Raw genomic sequence first — 12902 nt, forward strand, 5'->3', positions numbered from 1 at the left:
GGTTTCAACATGAGGACTGCAGAATACACCAAGCACCTACTGTGGGTCCCCCTGACACTTCCTGGTATACATCAGGGGGTAAAGAGTGTTTCCAATTGCATGTGTCAGGCAGTGAGCACTGTGATGCAGAACCTGACATCTCAAGTACCTCCACCAAAGCCTAATAGAACAGAATTAAGAAATCTGCCAGCTCCCTCTCTGCTTCCCTGTTCTTTGCCCCAAACTGCTCTTCTTAGCCTTCTGCTTCTCCAACTCCTATCAAGTTTCATTTCCAGCAGGAACTCTGGCTTCTCAGAGGAAAATGAATTACTGACTTCTAGGTTACTCAAAATCCTGACTATGAACAGCCTTGTCTGACATAACCAGTTATTCATAAAAAAGAATTTTTTTTTAATGATCCCTCCTTTCCCTTCTCATCTTCTTTACCCCAGGAATGAGGCATTATCACATTTAGAAGTCCAAGCTTCAGATTCCATAGGTTTAGGCTTCAAGCTCAAGATTTGGGGCTTTGCTGGAAACTTGTGTTTCATCTTGCATGCAAAGGGGGCTATTAAATGCCAGCCTCCAACCAGGGATGGATGGGGGATTAACCAGTTAGTGTTAATGAAGTGCTCTGAGCAATTCAGAAAAAAGATGCTGACTTAAAAAAATACTATTATAATAATCCTTTCCATTGGAATAGACTTTTATTATTTAGGCAGGACTTTTACATATATTATCTCACTTAACCCTATTATTCACAATCTTAACTATTCCTGCAAGGCCAGGGTCTGCGTTACCGGTAACAGATTTTCTGAATGCTAGGGAGAGGAGCCAGTTGAACAGCAAAAGATTCTAAACTGCCTAACAACAAGGTATTGAGAACAACAGCATAAAGAAAGGTTTCCTTTGCTAAAGGCCACTCTAAGGAAACCCGAGATATATCTCTGCTGGAAGTCACAATAGTTCTCCGCACCATTGAACGCATCAAATCACAGACAGTCCTCACCCCAACTTCTCCAATTACCCCAGCCCGATCCAAGATGACAAATCCTGGAATACATCTGAAGGGCTCAGATGCCAGCTGCTCCTCAACTCTTCTCCCTTCCCCAAGCAATTAAGAACCTCTGACACTCTCTAGCCTCCCCAAGGAATTTGTGATGCCAGCTAAGACCCACATGGGACCCCACATGGTGCATCAGACTTGCTGAAATAAGGAACCTTTATCAGACATGCCTCCTACAAGTTGGCTGAGCTAAGGCAAGTGATGAGGGTCAAGAAGCATGTACTCATGTGGCCTGTCCTGAGTGACCTCTCCCCTCGGACCAGAAGGGCAGCCTCACCTAGCCCATCATTTCCTGTCCCATGGTTAAATAGGTGCCCACTGCTATTCTTCTCATCCCCAATCCTCTCCTACAAATTGCACCTAAAATTTACATCCTCCTCCAACCCTCTTTCGCTTCTTGTTTAGATGTATTCAGCCTCTTGATTCATTAACTAGTGTTTGTTTTTTCTTTAACCCTTCGATCCTTAGGATACTCCAGGAGAGCTTGTTTCCCTTCTTCCTCCTGCTCCTCCTCTTCCACAATTTTAACAATTCAGCCAGGACAGGCACCTGCCTCCACTAGCAGCATCTTACTCCTCTCTGGGTGCTTCCTCAAACTGTGTTTTGGTGTGCTCAACCTAAATCCTTGAATTCTCAGGCTAAGGTTAGACTTTAGTTTTCTTTTTTGAAACTACAGCTACTGAACACACTCCACCAGGGTAAAAGAGACCACTTTTTCATCCACGGGACAAGAAACAAACAAGTCTGGGGAATACAGTATATCAGACATCCAGCATTACAACAGTGACATGGGAAGTTCCAAGGAAAGGAAGTGCTGAGATAAGCAGAGCAGACACTATACTCTCTTCCTCTCTTCCCTCCAGACTCCCTGCAACAGTGGGCTATCCCTGCCACTGGCAAGTGCCACATTATAACAATGATGATGATAACGACAACATTTCATCTTCACCACAAATCTATAAGGTATGCATGTTTATCATCCCAATTTTACAGATATGAAGAACTGAGGGACATAGAGTTTCAGAAACTCGCTTAAAATTCCACGAGTGGCAGAACTAGGATTCAAATCAGCCTGTCTGGCCCAAGAGACTGCCTTATTCACCTGACTATGCCACCCTGTCTCCTGCTACCTACTAACTCCTACTTGCCTTTAGATCTCAGTGTAGACTTCTCTCCCTCAGAAAAGCTTTCCATGACCAACTCAAACTGAGTCAGGAGACCCCTGATGAGTATTCCTGTGTAGTGTAGTGACTTCCCTGATCATAGCATGTATCACATGGAATTGTTTTATTTTTGGTAGCTGGCACAGTCTTGGTATTCAGCAGGAGCTCAACGAGTACTTGTGGAACATATCAGAGTGCTAAACCATAAGCTCTGCATTCCTCAGTGCAGTGCACAGTTCTTGGCTGCCGATGTCCTCCTCTCACAGGCTTACTACCTGTGATTAACTTCAAGATCCAGCCTTGTACCTCATCCCCAGAAAGCCCTCTGTGGCATTACACACCTCCTGCCCACCTTATGTCAACACATACTTGCTAAAGGAGTTAACATTCATGAAGATACCAAACCCAATCTGTCCCACAGCAACCCTAGGGTTCGGAGCAAGTCTGTAGTGTTCATGTACCACGGTGTACAGAACAAAGGGTTCAAGTTCCCCAAAGCTGCAATTCCCAGAGGTGATAACAAGCTGGCCAATCCCTTCAAATCAAAGTCAGTCAAGATTCTAACGCTGGGTGCAGTGGCTCATCTCTGTAATCCCAGCACTCTGGGAGGCCAAAGTGGGTGGATCACGAAGTCAGGAGTTTCAGACCAGCCTGACCAATATGGTGAAACCCCATCTCTACTAAAAATACTAAAATTAGTGGGGCATAGTGCCGCGCGCCTGTAGTCCAAGCTACCTGGGAGGCTGAGGCAGGAGAATCACTGGAACCTGGGAGGCAGAAGTTGCGGTAAGCAGAGACTGTGCCACTGCACTCCAGCAGAGCAAGACTCCAACTCAAAAAAAAGATTCTAAGAGTTAGAATCCTGCTCCTAGGAAAACCCATCTGACATCTTCCCAAGAGAAAGAACTAAGACTAGGAGCTCCCATTAATTCCATTCAAGAAATACACTCAAAGCCTACTCTCCTTCCTTCAAATCCTATTAATTCTAACGGTAAGGGAGATGGATGATGTTCCACAGAAGAAGCTGAGCTGGACCTTGAAGGATAAAGAGAAGTATGGCAGGAAGAGGCAGGAGGTAGAACTCTAGCCACAGGAAGAACAGGATGAGAATAGGCTTGAAGGTGCTAATGTTTAGTAAATGAAGGAGTCGTCCCTTAGCCTTGATCTTGAGAAACAAGACGCAGAGGTAGAGGAAGCTGTGCCTGCAAAGGCAGTAGGTAAGAAAGTGAAGCCAAACCCAAGTGGCACTTCCCGAGCCCCTCTCTCATGTCAGGATATGTTTAGAACCAGTATGATTTTCATATACATTCCAACTTATCTTCACTTCCCACTGGTAATGAAAGCCTACCTTTCCTCCTTCCTTGCACTAGACAATTCTTACTCTGCAATAAAGAAATACTTGAGGCCGGGCCCAGTGGCCCACGCCTGTAATCCCAGCAATTTGAGATGCTAAGGTGGGCACATCACAAGGGCAAGAGATGGAGACCATCCTGGCCAACATGGTCAAACCCTGTTTCTAGTAAAAATACAAAAATTGGCTGGGCATGGTGGTGCATGCCTGTAGTCCCAGCTACTTGGGAGGCTGAAGCAGGAGATTGTGTGAACCTGGGAGGCAGAGATTGCAGTGAGCCGAGATCGCACCACTGCACTCCAGCTTGGTGACAGAGCAAGACTCTGTCTAAAAAAAAAAAAGAGAGAGAGAAAGAAAAAGAAATACTTGAGACTGGGTAATTTATTTAAAAAGAGATTTAAACTGGCTCACGGTTCTGTAAGCTGTACAGGAAGCATAGTGGCATGTGCTTCTGGGGAGGCCTCAAGAAGCTTTCAATCATGGTAGAAGGCAAACAGGTAGCAGACACATCACATGGAGAGAATGAGAACAAAAGGGAGAGAGTAGGGTAGGAAGAGGGTGCCATATACTTTTAAACCACCAGATCTCATGTGAACTGAGTGAGAGCTCACCATCAAGGGATGGCCCAAGCCATTCATGAAGCATCTGCTCCCATGATCCAAACACCTCCCACCAGGCCCTACCTCCAACACTGGTAATTATAATTGAACATGAAATTTGATAGGAACATACTTTTTTCTTTTCTTTTCTTTTCTTTTTTTTTTTGAGATGGATTCTCACTCTGTTGCCCAGGCTGGTGTGCAGTGGCATGATCTTGGCCTTCCAAAGTGCTGGGATTACAGGCATGAGCCACTGTGCCCAGCTGGGGACATACTTTCAAACTATATAACTCTTCATCACCTACTAGGATCCATACAGGGTTCAAAATCTTCACCCAAGCTATAAGGTAGCATACTCTGCAATGTACTCTTCTAGGAAGGTGGCCTGGGCCCTCTCTTTTCTCTGCAGAAGAGCCCCATAACATCTGCATCCCTGAGGCATTAAGACACTTTCATATGTTTCTCTACTTCCTCCCCAGAAGGCTGGGGACAGAATACTACGAGGAACCATCACTCAGTGGGGAGGCCCCACACGCTGCTACTGCTCACAGGGCCGTGAACTTGCTCTCGCTTTCCTCACATGGAGGACAAGCCATGATTCTGCATCCTCCTATGGGGTAACCCCACCTATGGAGTACCTTTTCCACGATGAGTGTGTTGAATCTGCTGGGATGATCACTGGCCTGCTTAAAGCAAACGAACAACATACAAAGGATTTTGTCCCTGTGATCAATTAGCTTTTTTTTTTTTTTTTGAGACAGAGTTTCACTCTTGTTACCCAGGCTGGAGTGCAATGGCGCGATCTCAGCTCACCGCAACCTCCGCCTCCTGGGTTCAGGCAATTCTGCCTCTGCCTCCTGAGTAGCTGGGATTACAGGCATGCGCCACCATGCCCAGCTAATTTTTTTGTATTTTTAGTAGAGACGGGGTTTCACCATGTTGACCAGGATGGTCTTGATCTCTTGACCTTGTGATCTACCCGCGTTGGCCTCCCAGAGTGCTGGGATTACAGGCTTGAGCCACCGCGCCCGGCCGATCAATTAGCTTATATGCAAACACATACAGAATCAAGAACAAAGAGCAAAAACCCCAAGAGTCGTGTGTAGAGATATCAAAGCTCAGAGAGATGTGTGAGAAGTATAAAGCAGACAGCCACACAGTCTACTGAAGGGCTCCCACTAACTTCATGGGCCACTAATCAGAAACTGTGAGCAACCATGCATACTTATCAAGGAGCCTTAGTAGGGCTGCACTGGCTCAAGACTCCACTGGTTCCTTTCCAATCCAGCCTCTGGATCATAATGAAATCAGTGGGGAAGGGAGAGATCCAAGACTTTTCTCCCATCTGCCACCAAACCTCTCTATGCCTAGACCAGTGCTCAAGAAACACTGAGAGGCTGATCCTCACACCCACCCACTCATAGTCTAGTGCGCAACAATCCCAATGACATTCTCTGGTGCCTCTTACCACAGCCAGAGTCAACAAGGTCGAACCATCAGAACCCAAGCCAGTGACAATAAACACAAAGGTCGGCCCTCTCCCAAGGAGATACATGTCTACTACACGGGAAGAACTGATCAAGCCCTTTGTATTTCATAAAGTGTTGCTCGTTACTCAGAATAACAAAGGATGAAGCAGAATTATTTCATAGCCCTGTTTTTACTTGGTCATAACTTCCTGAAACATTCTGTGCCCTCTCCCCATTGAAATACCAAAAATACTTTTGTGATTTAAACAGAATGAAAAAAAAAAACTTGGCTAAGAAATCTTGAAGAGAATCTACCTTCCCTGTACTACTTCCGAGAATTATGAATGACTAAATAATTCTCCTTTAAAAGATTTGGTTACTGGCAAAGCTAGTAAGTCAAAGAAGTTAAACAAGAAAAAAATCTCCATCACCAGGGATGCCAATAAAATCTGGGTAGAAGAGGGCTTCTAAAAGAAGAAATATGAATATAGTTAAGAAAGGCAAGAGGAGGCAAAAGGACTATCAAATGGGAAAAAGATATTTCTTATTTTTAAATTCTTATGTTATATTCTCCCAGATGTGTTTTGGAATCATGTAAAATGCAACCTTTCAATCACATCACTGTGCTGATAAAACATGTCTTTAAAAGAACAGACCCTGGCATTCTCATATTTAAATATGTAAGGTTTCAAAACTGACTCCAAATGTTCCTAACAAATAGCATCCCTGAGGAACATCAGCTCTGAAATACCAACAAGGAGGCCTCCCTGAAGAGAACAAACAGTTCACAGTGACATCACTTAGCTGATCTGACTCCAGCACCAACATCTCAGAAGGGTATTTACCATTCTTTGCTACTCACCTTCATGCACGGGAAACCAACGTGTGTTATTTGAGAATTTAGGGACTCAGGAAAACCTCATGAATATCAAGGATCTAACTATACTACTCAATATGCAATGAATTGAATCAAACAGAATCCAAGAGATACAGAAGAAACATGGAGCACGTTCCAACCCTGAGTCTGTCTGAAGCAAGCAGCTGTGGCTGTGTCATAAAATCAAAGCGTGGAGTGCAATCAATTGGTGCTAGGATCCGATCTTCCAATATGGGAATTATTTGTGTACCTGGCAATGTTCCAAATGTTCTACACATACTATCTTATTTGATCCTCACTACAATCTTATAAAGCAAACATTATCATCCCCATTCTGGTGAAATACAGACAGTGAGGTCACGAAAATTATCCAAGGCAACGCAAGTAGCAAGGAATACAGGTAGTATTCCAACCCAGACAATCTGACTCCAGAGTCCATGCTTTTCATCAGACTATGCAGTCATTCCAAAAAACAAGGTGAAGAGCTGAAGCATGATGGTAGCTAGATATAACACTGAGCTACACTCATGATCTCAGTGGCTGCATGAGAGCTGCAGGTGGTATTTACTATTTTGAGGCATACACGAATTGAATCCCACTCCACTTCATAAAGACAGCTGTGTGAAGAAATCCTAGGTTCAATCCTGTTCTTAAAAAGTTATAGTCAGTCGGGCACAGTAGCTAATGCCTGTATTCCCAGCACTTTGAGAGGTGGAGGCAGGTGGATTGACTGAGCCCAGGAGTTCAAGACCAGCCTGGGCAAACCCGGCAAAAACCATCTCTACAAAAAATACAAATAAAATTTAGCCAGGCATGGTGACACATGCCTGTAGTCCCAGCTACTCAGGAGGCTGAAGCAGTAAGGTGGGATGATCACTTGAACCCGGAAGGCAGAGGCTGCAGTGAGCCACGGCAGTGCCACTGCACTCCAGCCTGGGTGACTGAGTGAAACCCTGTCTTAGGAAAAAACAAAAGTTATAGTCATACCCTCATCTTCCAGTGAGTTCGGATTTTCCTGTGTTAAATTAACTTAAGATGAGATCGATGAACAGGGCTGGAAAGAAGTCAGCAGCCAGGGCACTTCTCATTAACATTGCACCACAGAAAGGTTGTCTCCTAAACGTTACTGTCCCTCTTGGCCCCAAAGCTAAATCTGAGGCAGGCCAAGGTCACTCCTGATCTGACCACAGTCCAGACAGCCAGGCACACCAGCACAGGCCACCTGGGCTCCTCACACCCTCTGCAGACTCCCACTCCCAAGTGATGCACTAGAATCTTCCAGTGGGTAAGAAGAGGTGAGAGGCGTTCATCTGGAAACCTACCTAGAATCACTGAAGACTCTGAGTGCTAACCCTAATTGTTTTATTAGTACCCTGTGACCCTCTTTTGCAGAAAGTCAGGTAGGTAAGAATAACCTCTAAGCTAGCAAGCGAGCAGGGTAGTGGGACACTATTGCTCAGCAGATGGAATCTCTGTTTAATGAGGGCTTTAACTCAATTGAGACCCAGTTAACATGGACTCCAGGTTTCTTTTATTAGAAACTTACAGTGCAAGGGTGGTACCATGTGTTGTCAATGTGTTCTAAACATGGCACAACAATTAGTCTGCAGAGGGTAATTTCTCAATGCCTTTTCATAACACCAGGGTTCAACAAGCCCTATAATGACCCATCCAGCCTCCCACCACAATCCCTAAGTTTTTTTTATAGTCACAGGTAATTATACCGTGGAGAGATGACATCACTTTCATCAACAGGGTTTGCAGCTGACAGGAAGATGCTTTGTGGATGTTTTGGGAACTATATCCTCATTTAGCAAACAATTTGCTATGGTCCCTATTGTTCCTTTCCAAGAATAGAACCACCTTGGCAAATCTTGTGCCTAAACTGGAACCAGACAACCAAGGGCCACTGTAGATGAGAACAGAAACAACCACAGAGGGAAACATGGTAACCCAGAGATGACTCCGTAACCCTTTTATCCATCAGGAGAAAACATGGTCTCTTTCTTCCTCCACCAGAATAATTTTCTGGAGGTTGATCTGAGCATGTCCATCAGGAAATACAAAAAACCGGTCTCAGTGAAGCCTGCCATTCATCACAGGTAGTGTGGCTCCTAGCAAAGACCGGGGCAAGAGTCAGACATATTGAGCACAAATCCCAGCCAGCCTCATCACTTAAAATCATCAGTCTCTGAACAAGTTATCGAACCTCTCCTCTGGCTCAGTTTATCTTTTATAAAATGGTTACACAACGAACTATCCTGGGTGTTCTAAGAGCTTTATATGGAATGATAACAGAGCCTGACACATATGTGATGCTCTATATACATCAGTTTCCCACTTGTCCTCTCCTCTCAACTCAGTGAACATTATCTCTGACTCCAGGGTCCTTCCGAGATGAGGTGAGCCAGGGCCACCTGCCAACATCTCTCTGCTACGGGCCAAAGCCAAGTCATCTCTCTGCTATGGGCCAAAGCCAAGTCATCTCCCAGAGAACCTAACTCTCAATATTTTCCATTTTCAATGAAAACTAACTGCCTGGCTTTCTCATTGTCATATAGAAATGCAGATGGGTGTTTTCCCTGATATTCTAAAATTGTTTTAGGTGATTGTGTGATATTTCACATGGCCTAACATGTCATGGCAACATTTTAAGAGGGGAAAAAAATCAGAAACAAGTAAAATAGTGAGTATGTTTAGTAAATAAGCTGTGGAAAAAAAGAGAATGTAAACAAAGGCTTTCTATGAGTCAGCAAGCCAGCTGGACTAAGATCAAACTATGCAAACATGAGCTTTCTGGAAGGCAGTGAGGATTCCCGAAGTAAATTAATCCCTCCTCACTGGTCAAATTTGATAATTGCTCCAAAAATCTCTTATCTCCAACTCAAACAGTACTTTGCACCTTAAGTTTTATATTTCAATGACAGCAAAGAATATCAACCGCATAAAAAGTCTACTGCATACTGTGACTCAACAGTAGGTCACATACCAATTCTGTTGTTGCTTGGGAATTACATCACACATTTTATATGCCAGTGCCTTCCAATCATTTTTATTAGTCTACACAACACCAACTTAACATTCTTAAGGATTATTGTTTCTGTTTTGCAAAAGACACAAAGAGGTCAGGTCATGTGATTTGCCTCAGGCCAGACAGCAAGTCTCAAGATTACAGGTAAAACGAAAACAGTTGGGAGATCTGAGAAAGGCTGCTACATGGAAGAGACCTTAATTTCTCCTAGTCCAGGAAAGACAAATTGGGCAGCATGTGCATAGATTTTATTTTTAATTCTGATCTACCCACTGCATGATGTGACTAGGTGTGAAGAATAAGATATGTCTCCTTTTGCCAGCCTTAAAAAGGAAACTTTTCAATAATTTTCCCAATTTAAAGGAATGACCAAGGGAAAGCTTGATCCAATGCCTCTTTAACACTTTCTCTGCTATAACTCTAAATCTCAAGCTGTAGATGAGAGAAACCAGTATGGAACCTGAACTTTAAACACGATGTAATTCTACCCTAGAACTCTCAAGTACCTCTTCCTACATGATTTTTCCTGCTAAACCTTAGACTGTGATTAAAACTGTGATATTTGATGATGAGATGATATAGATGATGATGATTGTGGTATCTATGACCAGAGATAATGCAGACAAATTGCACCCCAGAGGATGCCCACTACCTAGGTCTACTGGGATTCTCAGACATGAACGTGCACGTACACACACACACACAGCTGGGGTCTATCTACTACAGCCCACTGGATAGCAAGGCTGCATATTTTACAAGCACCCATCTAAAAATGTCTCCAAAGTGTGTGTTCAGGAACAGCTACAAGGAACAGGCAAGAAATGCAAGAAGGAGGCCAGGCACAGTAGTTCACACTCATAATCTCAGCACTTTGAAAGGCAGAGGGGAGAGGATCCCTTCAGCCCACGAGTTCCACATCAGCCTGGGCAACATAAAAATTTTTTTAAACTAGTTGGGCATGGCAGCGCATGTCTATGGTCCCAGCTACTCAGGAGGCTGAGGTGGGAGGACTACTTGAGCCTGGAAGGTCAAAGCTGCAGTGAGCTGATTGTACCACTGCACTCCAGCCTGGGCAACAGAACAAGGCTCATCTCATAAATAAAAAGAAAAGGAAAAAAAGAAATGCAAAAAGAGGAAATGACATTTTCCTGAAGTAAACTGCCTTTTCTCAGCTTCAGAGTATCTGAGATCTTGGTTTCTGGGCAAGCCTGCTTGGCATGCTGCTTATGCAGGCACAACCATACAGGTGTATTTTGGGTTTCAGGCCTAGAAAGGGCACCTCTCCCACCCCCGGGAAGTCACTCCAAAGACAGGGAAAAACATTGGTGGCAATTTGGTACACTGGATCTAAACAAAGGTGAACCCTCTTCCCCTGCCAGTACGCATGTTTCATGGGGAGTAGAAAAGACTTGGAGGTTGGGGTGGCAGAGAGGGAGCACTTTTTGCAGGTAGGGGAGGGGAAAGAAAACAAAAGAGCCAACTTTCCCATCCTGGTCTGAGCCCACACTGTAAAGACATATTTTTCTACAACGGAAAATAATAATCTCTTTATTCAGCCAGTATGGAACCTGATAATTGATTTCAGACCTCGAGTGGGAAGCTGGGAAGGTGTGGGTAGTTGGAATATGAGGTGGAGAATGGGAGGGATGGAGCCAACAAAAGGGAGGGTAGGAGTAAGTAGAATAGCTTCATGACACTAAACTGTGGGCCAGTTTGCCAACTTCTAAAGACACAGCAGTGAATAAGACAAAGTCACTACACTCTGTGGTTCTGGCAGGTCACAGTGGTATGCCAGGCACCAAGCTAGGCCCCGGCCCTACTATAAGCTGTGAGACGCTGGGCAGCAAGGGCACAGTTCTCTGAAGCCCAAGCTGGTTCTGACGAGTCCTTCCTTCCTTCCTGCTCTGATAGTCATTCCATTCATGTGCATACTTATTGAGCACCACATGTTCTGGGCTGGGGGAGAACCTCTTTTACAAAGACCCAAATATTTTAAAGCCCAAACATTTTAGGCTTTTCAGGCCACATGGTCTTTGTCACAACTACTCAACTCTGCCACTGTAGCACAAAAGCAGCCACAGGCAATATATACATGAATGAGCATTGCTGTGTTCCAATAAAGCTTTATGGACAATGAAGTTTGAGTTTCATATAAATTTTTACATGTCATGAAATACCCTTCTAATTTTTTTCCAACCATTTAAAAATATCAACAGTTAACTGGAAGACTACAAAAGTAGGTGGCAGGTAGGATTTGGCCTGTGGGCCAGTTTGCCAACTTCTGCTCTAAAGATACAGTGGTGAATAAGGCAAAGTCACCATACTTTGTGGTTCTGCAACTACTACTTCTAGAGGCCTCCTCTGGTTTTGGAGTGACCCTATAAATGGAGGCTCTGCTTCATTTTGTTGCACATTGGTGCATGCTGGTCTTCTCTTCCTTTGAAACCTCATATAACCATGATGCCCACATTGTGGGGTCCCAATCACCATGGCCCCCTGGGTTATGCCAGGGGCTCCTCATGACTAGGGAGGAAAGGTTTGGGTTAAGTATCAGAATGGGGTGGAAGGAAAGGTAAATCTCTATGTTGGTAGTGGAGAAGGCTACAATGGACAAAAAAATCAGTAATTGTTTCTTCCAACAATTCAGAAAAAAAAATTAGCTGAGACTGTACTATTATCTGTTTATGCTGGGTAACTGGGTGGTGGCAGATGATAGAGAATAAAAGAAATAACACCAAACTGTGGAGGCTCTACAGCCATAATATCCCACTCCCCTACTACTCCCACCAAAGTCCCCTTCCAGATTCTAGTTCAGAGATCCCTCTACAGGAAACACATCCACAGTGAAGAAAAGTGCCATGTATCTGTTTCTAATGAAGTCCAGTAGGAACACCAGTACTGGTGAGTTCAATGGTGATTCCAGAGCTCACAGACACAGAGGTAGGTTGTGGCACACCACCCAGAGGCTACTGTACACACCCAAACAGGTCCTTTCTAAAAGGGCATTTTGTCTAGTGGACCACACAAAGACCACCTAGAAGGATCTTTAGAGCACTGTTGAAGGCAACAAGGGCTGTAAAAACTCAAAAAGGCTTAATGGGTTGGGTGTGTGGCTCACACCTATAATCCCAACACTTTGAAAGGTCAAGGTGGGGGGAATCACCTGAGATCAGGAGTTTGAGACTAGCCTGGCCAACATGGTGAAACCTCGTCTCTACTAAATAATAAAAAAAAATTAGCTGGGTGTGGTGGCATGCACCTGTAGTCTCAGCTACTGGGGAGGCTGAGGCAGTAGAATCGCTGGAACTCGGGGGGTGGAGGTTGCAGTGAACCAAGATCATACCACTGCACTCCAGCCTGAGCGACA

The 12902-nt window shown here is 44.3% G+C and overlaps 1 protein-coding gene across 3 annotated transcripts in view; it reads right to left on the bottom strand.

The window, feature by feature from the left end:
• Positions 1-12902, bottom strand: part of SUSD6 (sushi domain containing 6) — a 106434-nt gene that overhangs the window by 41642 nt on the left and 51890 nt on the right. The gene's annotated exons all lie outside the window — the stretch shown is intronic.

Source organism: Saimiri boliviensis, chromosome 2 (assembly GCF_048565385.1).
Source record: "Saimiri boliviensis isolate mSaiBol1 chromosome 2, mSaiBol1.pri, whole genome shotgun sequence".
Taxonomy (NCBI): domain Eukaryota; kingdom Metazoa; phylum Chordata; class Mammalia; order Primates; family Cebidae; genus Saimiri; species Saimiri boliviensis.